Raw genomic sequence first — 17,674 nt, 5'->3', positions numbered from 1 at the left:
TATTGCAGGCATTGAAAAAGAACCTAAGATCCAGGGTGGCACCAGGTTCTCCTACGCTTTTGACCTGTGTTCTTGCATGACAAAGAAACCATACTCCAGAGCAGTATCATGAGCTGAAAGAAGCAAACCAGAAATTGGGGCCTGCAGATCTCCAGATCTTGTCAATCGATGAAATTCCAGAGCAAAACAGATTCACAGATAGCAGAATGCACAACTGCACAACTACATCCCCCCACTAGAATGAACCCAATCACTTTGCCAGAAGGAGCAGATGGCTCTTCCCCATATTTGGGGTGTTGTGAGGGCAAAGCTCAGATGTGTGCTTATTCCATGCTGGGGCTAGTCCACTTGTCTCCAACTTTATTGACCACCTGGAGGAAATTCAAAATGGAGCTTTTCTGGAGGGCTTTTTGGTATCTGACACCACATATTGTTTTAGGATATTTTGTTTCTTACTGAGAGCTGTTGAGAATCTTAAAAAGGAATATAAATTCAGCAAATAACTACATAAATTACAGAATAACAGAGTTGGAAGGGACCTTGGAGGTCTTCTAGTCCATCCCTCTCCTCAAGCAGGAAACTCTATACAGTTCCAGATAAGTGGCTGTCCAGTCTCTTCTTAAAAATCTCTAGTGCTGAAGCACCCACAATTTCTGGAGTCAAGTCATTCCACTGATTAATTCTAAATCTCAGGAAATTTCTCCTTAGTTCTAGGTTGTTTCTCTCCTTGATAAGTTTCAATCTGTTACTTTTTTTCTTGCCTTCAGGTGCTTTGGAGAATAGATTATCCCCCTCTTCTTTGTGGCAAACTCTTAGATATTGGAACACTGCTATCATGTCTCCCCTAGTCCTTCTTTTCATTAAACTAGATAGATCCAATTCCTGCAACTGTTCATTTGTTTTATCCTCCAGTTCCCAAATCATATTTGTTGCTCTTCTCTGCATTCTTTTTAGAGTTTCAACAACTTTTTTATATTGTGACGAGTAAAACTGGATGCAATATTCCAACTGTGGTTTTACTAAGGCTTTGTAAAGTGGTATTAAAATTTCTCGGCATCCCTTATTAATGGGTGGCCTGCAATATGTGAAAAACCATATTTTTTTCATTTCTGGAATAGAAACCTTTTTAATTAAAACACAAATATAAGTTAAATCCAAATATGCATTAAAATAACTAATTTAGTATGGTTCTCTTGGTGACAATGAGTGAATTAGATTTTCATTGTCAGATGTATACCTGGCATTATTTACAAGTACAGCCTTTTCAAATTAATTTCCACTTCATTGCTCTATATGCTTATCTGAATGAATGGAAGCCAGTGTTGTGGTTAGCCGGCAGCAGGTGCAGATGGCTGAGGAGAGTGAGGACTCTGATGAGGGGCCAGGACCATCAGGGAGTGGACTGCTGCCTTCAGAGATTGTGGGGGCTGGCAGCAGTGATGAAGAGGTTCCCGAGGAGCCTGTGCCAAGTGCACGTGCACGAAGGATTGCTCAGAGGAAAGAACAATTACAGCAGCACAGGCAACTCAGGAATAAGTCTGCAAGGTAATGGCTCCTCCCTCAAGAGGATAAAAGCCAGGTTTGGAAAAGCGTTCTTTGCAGACAGCAAAGAAGCTCTGAAGCTCAACTTGTGGATATCTTAGTTGTGTTTGGAGAATCTTGTAAATTAGTTCTTATCTCTGGATTTTTGGCAGCATTGACGAACACCTTGACAAGGCTCTTTCTTGTTGGAGCTAATTAGTGGAAAGTAGCCTTTTATCTGTAAAGGAACAGCATTCGTTATTAAACCTTAAAAGGTGGGGGCTGCTGCCTTTGTCTGTGTTTGCTCTTTGGGAACCCGGTTGGATCAGAACAGCCATTTGCTTAGAAGGGGGGGAATTAAAAGAATGTCCTAGACTGATTTTTTCCCCCAGACATGCCACAAGAGTTAACTCGTGCTTCTTTAATATTTCTTCCAGATAACAAATATTTTATGCCACTGAAATCAGCTCAAATGATAATAATAATTTGTTCATCCCCCTTCTGCAACACAGTGTGCATTAATTTATATATTGTCTACTCACCTTATATTACATTTCTTGGCTTGACAGTAAAATGAGCAGAAGCTATTAAGCACAACTTTCTTTGGAACTCTATGGCATCACTAGCAAAAGTCTACTAAATGCTGTAATAGCTGCAGAATGGCAGGGTAACAATTTTCTCCATCCAGACTGTTACAATTAATCTTTTTTTTTTCTTTTTTCTTTCTCTTTCCAATTCCATCTTTTCATTCTCTAACAGCTAACAAAATGTTCCCGGCATTAGCAGCAAGCTCATGTGCCAATATTCAGATTGATCCAAAACAACCTTTGGTAAACTAGTTTTCTGCACCTCCTAACATTTAACAAAAAATTGCCTATTTCATTGATTAGGGCAAACATTTACATTTTGCACACCTAGATCTCCATATGCTCATTTTAAGACAAATAGTCTCTCATAAGTTAAAGTTAAATCCTGTTTCCCATGTAAAATCAGTAGAAGAAAAAATGTGTTTTGAGATTAAATTTAATTTACTTAGTTCTTCTACCACTTTGTTAGAGATTTTAGAATTTCTTTAGTAGTCTTTTTGAGGTGATGTTATTGTTCCAGAGGAAATAACAACAACAATAATTTTGAATAGAGAGAGCTGTTGTTTTTAACCTTATAGATCACTCTCGTTCTTGATCTGAAGAAAAAAAATGAAAGGAATGCAGAGAAAGCTGAAGTATGCTGGACACACAATTGCACACATCCCTGGGATACCTTATTACTAAGATAAATACTGGAGGAGGAGCAGAGAAAGAGATAAGACATTCTATCTTTATGATTCCTTTCCTCAAGTAGAGGCAATGTGTTCTGCCTTATGGAGTTTTGAGGTTAAGTCAGGCTATCTTCCCTATCTTATCTTCATCCATGATATCCAAAAGCATTCCATCAGGGAACTAACTTCCTTTTAAATGACAGTTGAAAGCTGTTTATTTCCATCTAATTATATGTGAATGGTTAAAAAAATAATCCAGAACATATTGTTGGTACAACATGATTTAAAAAAAAATTATTGACATTGAACGTGGTGATCTTTTTGACATATATCACAGTCTTTACATTGTTATATGAGCAAAATGTCATCAAACAGTATTAACATTTATATACATATATACAGCTATATATATTTACATTGTAAATTTTTGTATCAATTTCTATCTTATACATTATGTTGCAGTATAATCTCTTCTTACATTCTATTTCACATTTTTTGACTTTCTTTCATATCCCTCAAATTATAATTTTTTTTACATATTTCATAGAATTCTGAAGTATCTTGCTCCTTTAGTTCTAACGTCAAACTATCTAACTCGGCCCACTGAAGAATTTTTTCTATTATTACTTCTTCATTTAGTATTCCTTTTAACTTCCATGTTGATAATCAATTGATAATCTTGCAGCTGTGATAACATGAATAATTAGATATATATCTGCTTTTTAAAAAAATTCTCATTTGTTATTCCCAATAAGAACATTTCTGGTGTATAATTTATTTTAAGGTTTAACATTTCTTCTAACCATTGCCATATTTTGTGCCAAAATTCTTGTATTTTCTTGTACTCCTACCACATATGAAAATAAGTGCCCCGTTCTTTTACACATTTCCAGCATTTTGGTGATTGAGAGCTATACATTTTGGCTAATCTGGTAGGTGGGAGTTCCATTTGTAGAACATCTTAAGCAAGTTTTCTTTATAAGATGTGGTTAATGTAATCTTTTTACTCCAATCCCAGATTTGCTGCCATTGATCCAGATTATGGCCAAAGTTTCTAGCCCAAGTTAACATTGGTTCTTTCATCTGCTCTTCATACATCTTATAATCTAATAAATAGTTATACAATTTCTTTATTTGTTTCTTCTCTGATCCTCATAATATTTTATCTAATATTGCATCTTGATAATTTATTCCCCATTCTTTTTTATCCCTTTCATATCTGGATTGTACTTGGAGGTATGCCCACTATTCCAGTGTTAAACCCTGCTGGTTAAGTTCGAGTCTTTGTTTTAATCTTCCTTTGTCTGTTAGGATATCTTTGTATGTGATTGCCTTCTTCTGGTTGTAGAGGTTCAGCTATGGTATAACTTCTAAGGGGGAAAGCCAGCTTGGAGTTTCCATATAATTTTGCGATCTTATTTTGTTCCAAATTGAGATCAGAGCTTGTCAGGTTTTATGTCTCAAGAAATATTGATGTGTCAGATGTCTATTGGGTCATAAATATGCATGCCAGCCCTGTTGGAGATCATGCCCTTCTAAGAGTAAAAGTCTTTTATTTTCCAAATTCATCCAATCCTTGATCCATGTTAAGACGGCTGCTTGATAATATAGTTCCCAATCCAGAAAACCTAGTCCCCCTCTTTCTCTTGTAGTTGGTACAACATGATTTTAACAGCAGTTGTCAAAGTTCTATAAACTTTTAAGCAAGTTGAACAATGTATTTGCATGTCCTTTCATTTCTCAGTTGTGATGCCCTAACACTGAAGATGTTCAGTTCTTCTTTAATAATCAGGTAGTACTGCTTACAGAATACCAGTTTTGGAACCAACCATTAGACAGGGATGCATAACAATTTTTAGTCTAAGGTCATATCTGGTTGCTGAATTCCATACTGGGACCAGGTATGAACTAGAAATGCTTTTTTTTCCTCCCATTTTCCCTCATTCATTCAAAGTTCATTAAAATTAAATCGCCAAGATCCAGTCATCAGTTTCTATTACTTTCCCTACTTTGCTAAATAAAAAATTCAATTAACAACTTTTGGAAATTCCTCAGGGATTTTCCACTTCCAAAATTTTTGGAATTTATATATAAACCTGGAGAATGAGACAGAGACCTCTCTCATGAGAGACCAATTACATAATTATGCAACTTAGATGTATAATTCTTTAAATTATGTTGCTTTTTTCTTCTCCACCCATGTTTTTTTTTCTTTGCAACAAATTGGTTTGTTCAATTGGTTGTGCTTAACTTAGTTGTGTGGATAAGGTCAGATCCAGTTAAAATCATTATCTTGATGTACTTCATCAAATCAATCCAATCTCTGAATAATTCATTTCATTTCTGAATTGGATCATTGAATTGAGCCACTCTGATTCAAGTTGATTCAATTCAGAAAAAAATAGCCTTTTCATATATGTCCCGAAGATGACCAAAATGCTAGATCAATTTGGAAGCATCCAATTTGTTTCAATAAATCAATCCAAAATGACAATCCAATTTGGAAAGCTGAAAATCATCTTCAAATCAAAACTGCAAATTGAATCTTTGCAAAGTCTTATATACCTGAGACGCATAAGTATGGGCTAAAGATATTCAGCTACTTTATTTTTTCCATGGCATTAGCTTTTCTTCTTCTTCTGCTAATTCGGGGACCAAATCAAAATTGTGTCAAAAGTTACATTACATAACTTTAGAACAATGTAGGTCTGAAATTGAAAAATAAAATCATAGGAAAACTAAAATGTCTATTATAGAAAGGGTACCCTCAAAAAAAATGAGACATAACCGTTGGGTTCCATTTCTCTACTTTATTGAGTATGTTGATATATTTGGTAGAATTAGGTGAAGGGGATCATATTTGATCACTCCGAGGACAATATGAATAAGGTCTAGCTTTGATCTATAGAGACCACAATTTTTAGGACATACCATCTGTGTCCATTGAAACCTTGGCCAACTCAAATAGGCTGGCCATTGAGGCCAGCTGGGGTGGTAATTTTCATAAAATGGACATCAGGTACAGAACTGAGATGACTAGCTCCCTTCTCGGAGACTACTGAACAGCTGTTGGATGGTAATAACTTCTAATCACCACCGACATTTGAACCGACAGTATGTGTACTGCTTAATGGGAGTTATACACGCAGCTGGAGCTGAGAGACTTCATTGTTATGCATTTCCATGTAAACTGTGGCTTACACTTAATGCAATGCAGACTTGAAAGATAATATAGAGAATTTACAAAAAGCAGAGGAAAAATATGCATTTTGTTAACAGAGCTGTTTTTTCAACTGCAAGCTATGAAAATGTGTCATGGAAATATTTTATGGCAGTGGTGGGGAAGGAAACATGTTGGAGATAAACAAAGTTTTTTTTTTTTCGAATGCTGTATATACATTTGTAGGTTTTGATTATTAGCTCTTCAGCAAACTATTCAACACTGCAGGCTAAAAGTTCTCCAGAGGTGTATGTTTCAATCAAAAGCTAAGCTTATTTAAATAAATGAGCAATTATTATTTCCTTTTTCTTTGAGGCCTAATCAGAAATCTGTTTTCTCTGAACCTTGTCGCTTTTCTTCCTTTGTGGCTGGCTTACAATCTAATGGTTTATGCTACACTTGGTGAGAGAGTGTCAGTAATTTTAGGTCCTGAAACACAGGTCAGCTTTTATCACTGATGAAAGAAATCGTCTACAATAGATTAAAGTTTGTCAGACTTTCCAAAGAAGCAGGCAGCCTATTTTTTTTACTCCTCTTTTTTATGTTCCTTCTCTTTCATGTTCACGTAAGTAAATGCATATTATCACACACTTTTTTTTAAAAAAAAGGCTAAATATATCCTGAACAGGTCAAAAAAAAGTCACCATTTGCAACAGGATGTGGAACAAACTTTTGTTCTGAACTGCTACATTCTGATGAACAAATATCCCAGGATTGTTTAGCTTTTTCCTTATTTAATGAGCAAGAACCCTGAGGCTTCACAAGTTCATATTATTGTATTTATAGCACCTAACAGTGGTTTGAGGGGATAGTATATGCTAAGCATCTTAGTCAACATTATGATATGAACTATGAACTACTACAATGTGGTCTAATTTTTCCCCCCCAATTATACCACAGATTTTGGAACAATCATTTAGAAAGTTTAATCAATTCAAAACAGAATGAGCATGGAATGGGAATTGAATTATGAACCAGGGTTACTAGACATCCAGCAAAAGGAAAGCTTTTCCTCCTTTTTGTCCTCATTTACTCCACCTGGAAAGCATAGTTTTAAAACAAAACATTTTCTGGTTTTTTGAGTATCTCTTCCCGATCAGCTTTTTTCTTAATAAGTGCTAACCACAAGTTAACAAGCTTTGTTCTGTGGCTTTAATTAATTGATTAGTGCCCTTCGGCTGACTTTCCAAAGGTAAGTCAAGAGGCAACTGGACTTTCTTGTTTTTCTTTTTCTTTGAAGATGTTTTGCTTCTTATCCAAGAAGCTTCTTCAGCTCGGACTGGATGGTGGGGAAACTTCTGCTGACTTGTGCTGCTGTCTGAAATTTATAAGACCGGAATCAGTTACCACAGCCAGTTTGGTGTAGTGGTTAAGGCACCAGATTAGAAAGCAGGAGACTGTGAGTTCTAGTGTTGCCTTAGGCACAAAGCCAACTGGGTAACTTTGGGCCAATCACTGCCTCTTGGCCCCAGAAGGAAGGGCATGGCAAAATCTTGTCAAGAACCCTGCAGCAACTTTCCATAATCACCAAGAGCCAAGACCGCATCTTATTTTAAATTTGACTTTGAGCAAATTTTGCTTCCTTGTATTCTGAGTTGGAACTAAATCTGTGCTTTCCCACTCCCTGCAGGGAAAAAAAAATAGTGAATACGGCTCATTAGGACAAGTTACATCATATCCAGGTACTATAAAGCCCACAGATATGTAACAATGTATTTGTAATCACACTGAATTTAATGCTCCAAAACATGGCAGCAAACATTCATTTTCAATTGAACCATGAGAGAATGGATTTAACAGATTCACTCAGCCCTAGCATCAGATCAGCTGAGAGGTTTGCCTAATTCAATTTGTGTTGTCTTTTAATCAGTGGGACAAACATTTATGTCTTTATGTCTCAAGTTTCATCCCAGGTTCAACTATCTTCATCTGCATTCCCATAAGGATCAGGCATGATCTTTTCTGAGTCAACTGGCATTTACTGTTCTCACATTCCCTTTCCTGTCTCTTACGATATTTGGAGGAGAAAATCCATCGTGAGTCACCTTCCCTTTCTCTAACTCCTGGTTTGTTGTTTTGTATAAGAACAGACATTTAACATAAACTCAATTTCTTAGCCTTTAGGCTTGCTGAAGAATTGATTAACAACAATTAAATTACATTTCTGTTATTTAGGCAAACCAAACTTAATTAATCAATTAATTAATTTTCTACTGTATGCAGAAATTGACCTAAATCCTCTTTAACTTTAACTCTTCAAAAGTGCATCTGTTGAACAAAAGCAAAGTCCAAGATTCAAATGTAGAAAAGCTGGCATCTGGGAAAGAGTGGTCATGAAACAAAGGACCAAGAAAAAACATTGCAAAATGATCTATCTATAAGTGTAAGTCACTCTTTCGTATATATTTTTAACTGATATTAAAGATGGGATAAAAAAAAACTAAGGGCAGTGGGTTGCTGATGACATTTACTAGCATGTGATATTCATTTTATTTGCTAAGCATGAAAAAGGTCAAATTTAAGAATGTTTAGCACATTCAAAACTATTGGGTAACTAAAGAATAATAAAACCAGAAACTAGAATACACCAACATAGCTTAGTGAAGCATTACTAAAACTAAACTAAAGCAATATTAATTATGATAGTTAGTACTGAGTGTTATCTGTTAGGTTGTATCTCATGTAAAAAGTGTGAATAGTTTTCTCCTTCAATGAAAAGTGAAAGTACTTGTAATTGTTTGACCTCTGTTTTCCCAACTACATTTGCTGTCACCTTGGAAATTAAAGTAACATTCTGTAGTAAGTGAATTGGCTGTAATATTTCAAGAGGCACTGAGGACAAGGTTACAACTGAACAATCACAACACTATTAATAAGAGGAAAATATGAACGATGCCTATGTTCTTTTATGAAAAAGAAAAAAAATGTTATGGGCCATTAAGCTGATATTCCATCCAGTTTCAGTTTGTCCTTGTGTCCCATTGAATCCAATGAAATCCATATAACTCTTTTTATTTAATTTCTTTTGATCCCTAGTCACTTTTGAATACTGCTGGAGTTGGGTAAAACACTTATTGCTACAAGAGGGGAGAAAGGGAGAATGTCAAAACTGATGTATGCTACAAATTTGCGCTACAAGAAGTTAGCACTGTAATAGTGATACATTCTTGATCTAAGCTTCAGAAAAGATGGTGGAGATAAATATGTCTATACTGACAGCGGCATTCTAAATTCCATGATATATCATGGAAAGTGTCGATCCTGGAATGGGAAAATCTGAGATTATTCTTGTGTTTACTATAATGCTTTCTGAGAGAGGTCAGAACAAACAACACCACTTTGTCATCTAACTTGCCTCGTGTGATAGATATGAGATAGCTTGCACACCTGTTCAAGATAGCTTGTATACCTGTGCAATTTGGAGGAACCAGTAGGATATAATATGACCAGTACAAGTATTTATAGGAGTTAAGCCAGCCAAATTAATATTAAAATAATTATTTTAATAAAGTTAATCCACTTTTATTACTATTACTTGTATCTATAATAAAACATTCTAGCTAACTAGAAGGTAGAACATGTGAATGGTACAGTTTGAGTTTGGTTGGTATAAGAGGGTTAGGAAGCCAGATCCATTAGAGGGTGAGCTAATAGAGGCATCCATATAGTTGGGGATCCTGGTTTATTAGGGTTCCTGATCAGACTTCTGTTTACCTTCAATGTAATTAGAATCCCCAATATTTTCAGAAACTGGAGATTGAAGGGTGAGCTTCATGCATGTGGAACATTGGCCTACTGGGTCAATACATGTTTTATTTTATTGTTGGATTTAAATTCTGCCTTTTTTTTCAGAATCTCCAGGGAATGTACAAAGCATTTCCTCCCCACAACCCTGTAAGATGTGTTAGACTGAGAGAGATTGACCCAAAATTGACCCCATTCACTGAGCTTCCATAGCAATGGGTAGTTTTGAACCTGGTTTTCCAGGTCCTGGTCAAGCATCTTAATCATATTGACTTTCATGGGCAGTAATTAATTGCCTACATAAAGCATACCCACACTTTGGTTGTCTATAGAAAGCTTTGCAGGCACTGGCCTACCATTTGCAGAATCAGAAAGTCTAGAGGCAGCCTTGCCTCCATTAACTTAAAAAAAAAAAAACAGTTTCCAGAGATGCTTCTGGACGGGCCCTTTATCAGTTTGGAGTTCACTGAGCTCATTTCCTTCCCATTCATTATGACATCAACAGTAAAATTGGTCCTCCCGCCTTTTGCTCTGGCCCATGGGAGCCAACTTGATTCAGTTTTGTCTCTTTCACTGGCCATTATCCCTGTTGGGATTGTTCCTGTAATTATTTAGCCTTTCATGGATATCTGCCCATAAAACCCTAACCCTAGCCCTAACCCTTAATCAGCCTCAGCATAAAATATATAGATGATACATGGCTTTAAGAGATCAGGACATACTGATAGTCTCCTGCTTATCCTATTGACCAAAATTAAGGCAATCTTTTTTCCAAACATTTTGAATGTTGAGTTTAATTATTGGAATAAATATCAACGTAGTTTGATGAAGCTCTGGATTAACCTTTAAAAGGAAAAAAACCCTCTTGTGTTTTGTATGTTTGCTTAAAGAAAGGATTTTTTTTTTAAAAAAAGCTAAGAACTTTAATTTCAGGGCTAATGAAAGACTCAATTAAAAACAGAAGCATGATCTTAAAATAGTACTAATAGGATAAGGCCATTTTGAAGTTGATGAAATTGATTCATTATGTCTGAACTAGGGTTTTAGAAAACTATAGCAAGCTATAAATTAAAAAAAATACAGAGAAAATAAAAATTGCTCTGTTGATTCTATTGTATAAATATCCCATGAAAACCAAGCAAAAACTTCTTGGCTACTCCACACTGAATGTCTATTGTGCAACCAGCTATGAAGCTATGAACCTGAAGTATGAATCCATCTGCCTGTGAACAGACCCCAGATTACTAGTGATACTGCAGGCATTTGTTGCTATCAATATAATCTCATCTCTGCGTGGCATGCCTTGAATGTCTCATTTTGAAGTAAAAGTAAACATGTATGTTTCAGCTATAAACTAGTTTAAAGGCCTTAAGACACTTTGCCAGGGATCATCACCTGTGTTTTCCACTTATGCCATTTTTCCTACAGATTACAACAAGGGGAAAAGGGTAACTACAACAATCACAGGGAAAATGTACCTGGTACAAGGGAGCACCAGGCAATGTCTTCTTTACAATGTGTGGGGGAAAGAATGCTGCTGAGCTCTGTTTATTTTCAGGTCTAGCAATAGCCAGTCTTGGCAACTCTATCTGTATGTCTACAACTCCAGGGCTGAATGAATGCCTTCCATTCTTCCTTATCTCTATCCGATCTCCATGACTCTCCAAATTCCATTCCTTTCACAACAGGGTCCCTATCTATGACATCAATTCAACTCTTTCATGGCTTGTCTTTTTGCTTTTCCCTCCTACCTATGCCATACTTCATCGAGTTCAAAGTGCTTTCTTTCAAACTGCTAATTCTTATCACTTGATCAAATCATATATCCTAGCTTTATTCTAATTCCTGTCCTGTAGAGACCTTCCCTACTCCTGATTTGATGTATCGTGTGTCATCTTTGTAGATCACCCATAAAGTCCCAATATTTGCTTTAATTTTGAGGTATACAGATTCGGCCCATTGGAGTGATACATGCTGTATTGGGTTTCTTGTGTCTGGCCCCTCTGAAAACATGTATCTCAGTGTTCAACATGTTATAGGACAGAGTGTAGACATCAGCAATTACTAGCGATTCAGATACATCTATCTAAGCAAAATATAATTTCATGTTCTGAAACAGCATGGATATTCCAGTCCTTTTGCTGGTTTGTATTACTTTGGAAAAACTATGGTCATAGCCACATCTTTCTTTGTTTCCTGAGATTCTTTGCAATTCCTTTTCATTCATTATCATCATTATGTTTATATTTTTCAAAGAAAATGAGTGTCTGACATGCTCAGTGCAGTACACAGTGAAATAAATAGGAAGTTAAGAAAGAAAAATGAATAAAGAGTTGGGGAGATAACACTTGTATCCGGACTGTGCCCATCTTTGCACAGAGTAGAATGCTAGGAAAATGACACAAATCAGGCAAGTAGGATATGTTTTAAGGTGTGGGAGGAAAGTGGGAGAGAATGGTAAAAACAGGATAGTTTTTTTTAATGTAGATGTTCTTTTTCCTAGATGACTTTTCTCTATCACGGAACAAATAATGGGCAATTTATGGCATCAAAAAACCAATTTCAGTGGTAATACCATCTTATTTCAGGTTCTACAGCTGTAATTTGTATCTGGGGAAAGCCCCTTTTCTCTTGGTCAGGGAGAAAAGTCAAATGTTTTCATTAGAAATTTTGAAATTGATGGATTCATTTTTTTTTTAAAGCAAAGCACTAATCTGAATTGGAATAATCTGATAAACCAAATCCAAACGATGCTTCAGATACAATGAAAGACATGGCTAGGGCAAATCCTAATTAAATGATGAACCTAGAGGCTTACTAGAGTTTTGGGAAAGAAAAAGTAGTCTGAACACAGCATTTTGAGAGAATAATGTCATTATATCCTTTTTTATAATGCCCAGGAACATCCCATTCAGAGGTTCTGACCAGTTCTGGTAGTGGAAATTTTGAGTAGTTTGGAGAACCAGCAAATACCACCTCTGTCTGGAGATTTTACAATATTCTTCCCCTGTCACATCCACAAAGCCACGTCTACAGAACTGGTAGCAAAAAAAATTGAATCCCACCACTGTTCCCATTCCCAGACTGTAGAGAATTGAAGAACAGCCCAAGCAGTCCTGAGCTATCTTGGCCTCTGTATATGTCTCTTTCAAACTTGAGTGTAGAATAATAGAATAACAGAGTTGGAAGGGACCTTACAAGTCATCTAATCCAACCCCACACCCAAGCAGGAGACCCTACACAATTTCTGACAAACGACAGTCCTGTCTCTTCTTGAAAGCTAGTGATAAAGCTCCCATAAGGAGCTGAAGGCAAGCTGTTCCATTGGTTGATTGTTCTCACTGTCAGAAACATTCTCCTTATCCAGGCTGAATCTCTCTTTGATCAGTTTTCATCCATTATTCCTTGTGTGGCCTTCAGGACTTTGGAAAATAAGTTGACCTTCTCCTGTCTGTGACAGTCCTTCAAATATTGGAACACTATTATCATGTCTCCCCTTGTCCTTCTCTTCACTAGACCAGCCATGCCCAGTTCATGTAACAGTTCTTCATGTTTTAGCCTCCAGTCCCCTAATCATTTTTGTTGCTCTTCTCTGCACTCTTTCTAGAGTCTCAACATCTTTTTTATATTGTAGTGATCAAAACTGGATGCAGTATAGAAAGAAAGCCACAGGTGAAAAAACTTTATAGGCCCAAGCTACAGTCTAATCCTTTTATTAGGCATACCAAGGAAATGTTATAACTACCATCAAGCTCTATTTTTTCTTCTTTTTCAAATAAAAAGTCAAACTCAACCTAGAGGGGATTCTTTTAACATTGCAGGGACAATCCTTTCATTTAAGAATTGGAACATGATTGGAATGAATGACCCCCAAATGATCCCTGGACCAATTTCTGAAATCTCTGATCCAGTCCTTGAAGTTGATTAGGTAGTCTCTGAAGAACTCTTATAAAAAGCTTATTAAACTTTAATTCAAGTTTGACATCATAAATATTGCTTTGGACTGAATTTCATCTTCTTATACAATTATGCGGGTTCTTTTTAACGATTTAACAAAGATGGGGCCAATTGGTACACAATAAGGAACAGGCATTTAAAAACTCACGCAAACATGCAAGAATCCATCGCAAATTAGCAGTTCAAGTAGAAAAATGAAACAAGTCAACTCTGTTGCTAAAGTGCATTTCCGTGCAGAATGGACTGCATTTTAAGAATGCCAAAATCTTAGAGGATTGCATAAACTGAATCTATTTTAATCAAGAGCTCTGCCAGTAAGATGTTTGACCTTCTTGAACCTGAACAAGATTTCTGGAAGGAAAAAAAGACTGCTTCCAAATTCCTTGCAGATTAAGGACAAATAGCCTTTTGCTTATGTAAATCTCTAAACATTTAGGTTCTCCTTAGCCACAAATCTTCTGATTGTTGACATGAGTGGGCACCGAGCAATCAAATAAGGCATCTTAAATTAAGCATTACAACTAATATTGATTAATTTTCAGAGTAGCGCTGAATCAAAAGTTATGCTGTAATCCTCATAATGCAATAAGGTACACATTATATTTCTGCAAACTACATTTAAGGTGTATGGTAATAAAGGCTTTAATTGGCCAGAACCCATCTTCAGTTACTTGAATTATAGAAACAGACTCTGGGAGATATCTGGGGGATTAGCAGCCTTCTGCGCTTTTTCAAAATGTATTCATAGGATATATTTAGAATAGAATATTTTATTGGCCAAGTGTGATTGGACACACAAGGAATTTGTCTTGGTGTAAATACTCTCAGTATACATAAAAGAAAAGATACATTCGTCAGGAGTCGAGGATCATAAGGTATGACACTTAATGATAGTCATAGGGTACAATAAGCAATCAATCATACTAGGAAACAGTCAATATAATATAATATATAATATAATGTAGGATATATTTATTAACTCAATCAGTTCTTTATAAAATATCTGGGTTTCATTGGTTCAGACTATTAACAGTTTGAAGAAGGATATACTGTAGATATTCTTCATGTATTAATAATAGAAGTTGTGTAACCTGCTTATATTACATATGACAAATTCTCCTGGCAATCTTATAAATAAAATGGAAGGATGGGGTTAGAATTGAGTGGATCTCACTACAACTCTTTACACCATTGAATTTAAATAATCTGTTTTGGAAAATTATCAGGAATTGACAAACTATAATGTAAGGTTGCACTATGTTTTGAAACATTTTTGTTACAGATTGTGTGAGGGGAGACTTGTAAATTGAGTAGCACCTTTGATGGCAGTGGCCAATTAATCAATATTTTTTTTGAAGGGGTCTAAAAATTGGGGGAAATCACCAAAAGGAGTCTGACACAATTAACCCTACTCTTGGTCTGTTGTCCATTTTTCTTAATGCGTATAAGAAATTGATTCAGTTCCTGTTATTAGAGCTTGGTTTTCTACAGCAACCTATTATAAATTTAAATTTTCTCTTTCATTGGATTGGGAAATATTGCTCTGGATCAAAAAAAAAATGGCACTATTGCAAGAGAATCTTACAATTAAAGCTAAATATAGTCATCATTCTCATATTAAGACATTGCCCCCCATTACTATTTAATTTACTCTAATATTATTTTTGACATTGGAATAGTCTTCTTTAAAATCATACACTAATTTATATACATATACAAATATACACTATTTTTTTTCTTTTCTCTTGTCTGATTGTTTTGATTTTGTCACTGGTTTGTTTTTCTTTTCAGTATATTTTAGTGTTCTTCTATTTTGTAAAACTATTATTTTAAAAATACCTAAAATACCTCATAACTTCATACCACAAGTAGTTATATAACGTAATGTGATCAACTTCAGTAAAATCACAACAAAAATAGATAAATAGCCTAGCATTATAAAGTGCAACAACCAAAAGCACATATTTGATAAAGAAGACTGAAATATCCAGATATTTAACATAATAAAAATGTTTGGAGAATAGAAAAGCCTTGACCAAAAAGATAGCATTGTGGGTGTCAGGTAAAAGTTTTGGTCAAAGGGTCAACCTCTAAGTCTCAGAAGGGAGGCTGATGAGGATAATTTTAGGATAATGATTATGTGCTATCAAGTTAGCACAGAGTTTTAGTAATCATATCGATGATTTTTCTCCATGACAATCTTTTTCACAGCATGTCTTTCAGGTTTTCCAATGGTGCACCGTCTTCCTGAAATCACCTTACTAGTGGTTTCCTCCCACCTTTCCAGCATTATAGACTCCTCCAGAGAACTAGATCTTTGTATGTTTCCAAAACATGGGCCTATCCTGGAAGACAGCTGTGAATCAAAATAGATTGTTTGCATTCAATTCCATGCATGCATTTTTACAAAGGAATGTCTATATCTTTCTTATCACGCTAATTTACAAATAGTACCCTGTTTCCTAACTTTGCCTTTGCACTTTTCTTCCTTCTTGCAGCTGGTTCAAAACCAAGACTTGGTACACCAAGCAGCCAGAGAATCTGTTGCCGTTCCCGAGAGAAGAGCAGGATGACAATTAGCCATTGATCCAGCTGCTAGCATCATGACAAGGGAACTCCAACTCCCACCTCCTTGAGGCGATTGCTCTAAGGGGAAACCTTTGAACATCACCGATTCTCAGAGCTCACTGTTTCACTGAATAATCAGGCTCAGCAGAGCCTACTTCTCAAAGTAATAATAAGAAACAAACTCATAGGTACATCGGCACACAGGAATTGCCATACAATTTCTGATTCACTTGGAAACTGAGATTTCATTATTCTATAAAGAGGCAATATTGTTGGAGCCAAATCTTTAAAAAGCATAAAACTTTGCATGACTTCTAAAGTTAATTATGCTTGGAGCAATACCAAGAGCATTATTATTTTGTTGATGTTTTCAGAATAATTGAAGCCTAAATCTCCAGGTTTAAAAAGGCTCAATTGACATCTAATCCTAGGCCAGATCTAACTTTGAAAACTGATTTGTTCTAATCTCCCAGGGCAGCTCCCTTCATATGCAGTTTTTAGGTGCGTGTACAAGATTTATTTCATCCAAAACAAACTACCTACTCTCTGGTAATGGGTGAGATAAGAAATCTTCCTCTGAAAAGTGAACAGGGAAAAGCTACTTGTCACTAGGCTTGTACCTAGTATAGTAAAGGGTTGTTTCGCTATAGAGACTTGAGCAATGTGCCTCTTTTCCAAAGTTGCTGTATGAAGCACCATAGGTTCTTCATGCTTTTTTGCCCATCAGTGAAATTTTTTTTTACAATTGATAACATCCTGTCAGCTGTCACATGCTCCCCCCCCCCCCGCCTCTGGTTCAAGGTTAGGCTTATCAACTGATGGTTACCTGCGCAAATTTTTGTATCCATATCTTAGCAAGGATATCACACTAATCTATGGCATCTAATAGGCAAAAACTATTCAGTTATGAGAGTTTAACATTAATGACAGATGAAAAGAGAAAAGAAAAAAGAAAAGAAAAGAAAACCAAAAGCTGCCGTATATTAACTGCAAAACTGCCTAGGGCAGTGGTGGCTAAACTTTTTGGGCTCCTGTGCCAAAAATTGTGTGCACGCTTGCACGTTCGCACTCATGGGCCAGCCCCTAGAAGGCAATGTGTGCCTCCCATGCCCTCTATGCACGCATGTGCAATCCACTCCCCCAACCCATGCTGCCCCCTTACTTGCACTGCACCTCACAGCTGATTTTCGGTGGGTTTGAGGCCTTTTTCGACCTCCCGAAGGCTTCAGGAAGGCTTCTGCAGGCTTTGTAGGCCAAAAACTAGCCCAGTTTTGTCACTTCCTGTTTTTCCAAAAATACCAAAAGTGATGAAACGGGGCTAGTTTTCAGGCTGCAAAGCCTGCAGAAGCCTTCCTCAAGCCTTTGGGAGGCCGAAAAAGGCCTCAAACCCACCAAAAATCAGCTGT

General features: G+C 36.3%; 1 long non-coding RNA gene across 1 annotated transcript in view; it reads left to right on the top strand.

The window, feature by feature from the left end:
• LOC148133051 (uncharacterized) overlaps positions 1-17,418 on the top strand; it is a 31,547-nt gene extending 14,129 nt beyond the window's left edge. The window contains exons 3-4 of the long non-coding RNA XR_015747056.1: positions 8,263-8,382; positions 16,199-17,418. This is a non-coding gene — a long non-coding RNA (uncharacterized LOC148133051). The remainder of the gene's footprint in view (positions 1-8,262; positions 8,383-16,198) is intronic.
• Positions 17,419-17,674: the final 256 nt, after the last annotated feature.

The sequence above is a fragment of the Notechis scutatus genome, chromosome 1, assembly GCF_049901735.1.
Source record: "Notechis scutatus isolate UNSWTSFEM ecotype Mainland chromosome 1, rNotScu1.2, whole genome shotgun sequence".
NCBI classification, from domain to species: domain Eukaryota; kingdom Metazoa; phylum Chordata; class Lepidosauria; order Squamata; family Elapidae; genus Notechis; species Notechis scutatus.
Note: the sequence above shows the minus strand (reverse complement) of the source record. Positions and strands in the feature narration are given on the sequence as shown.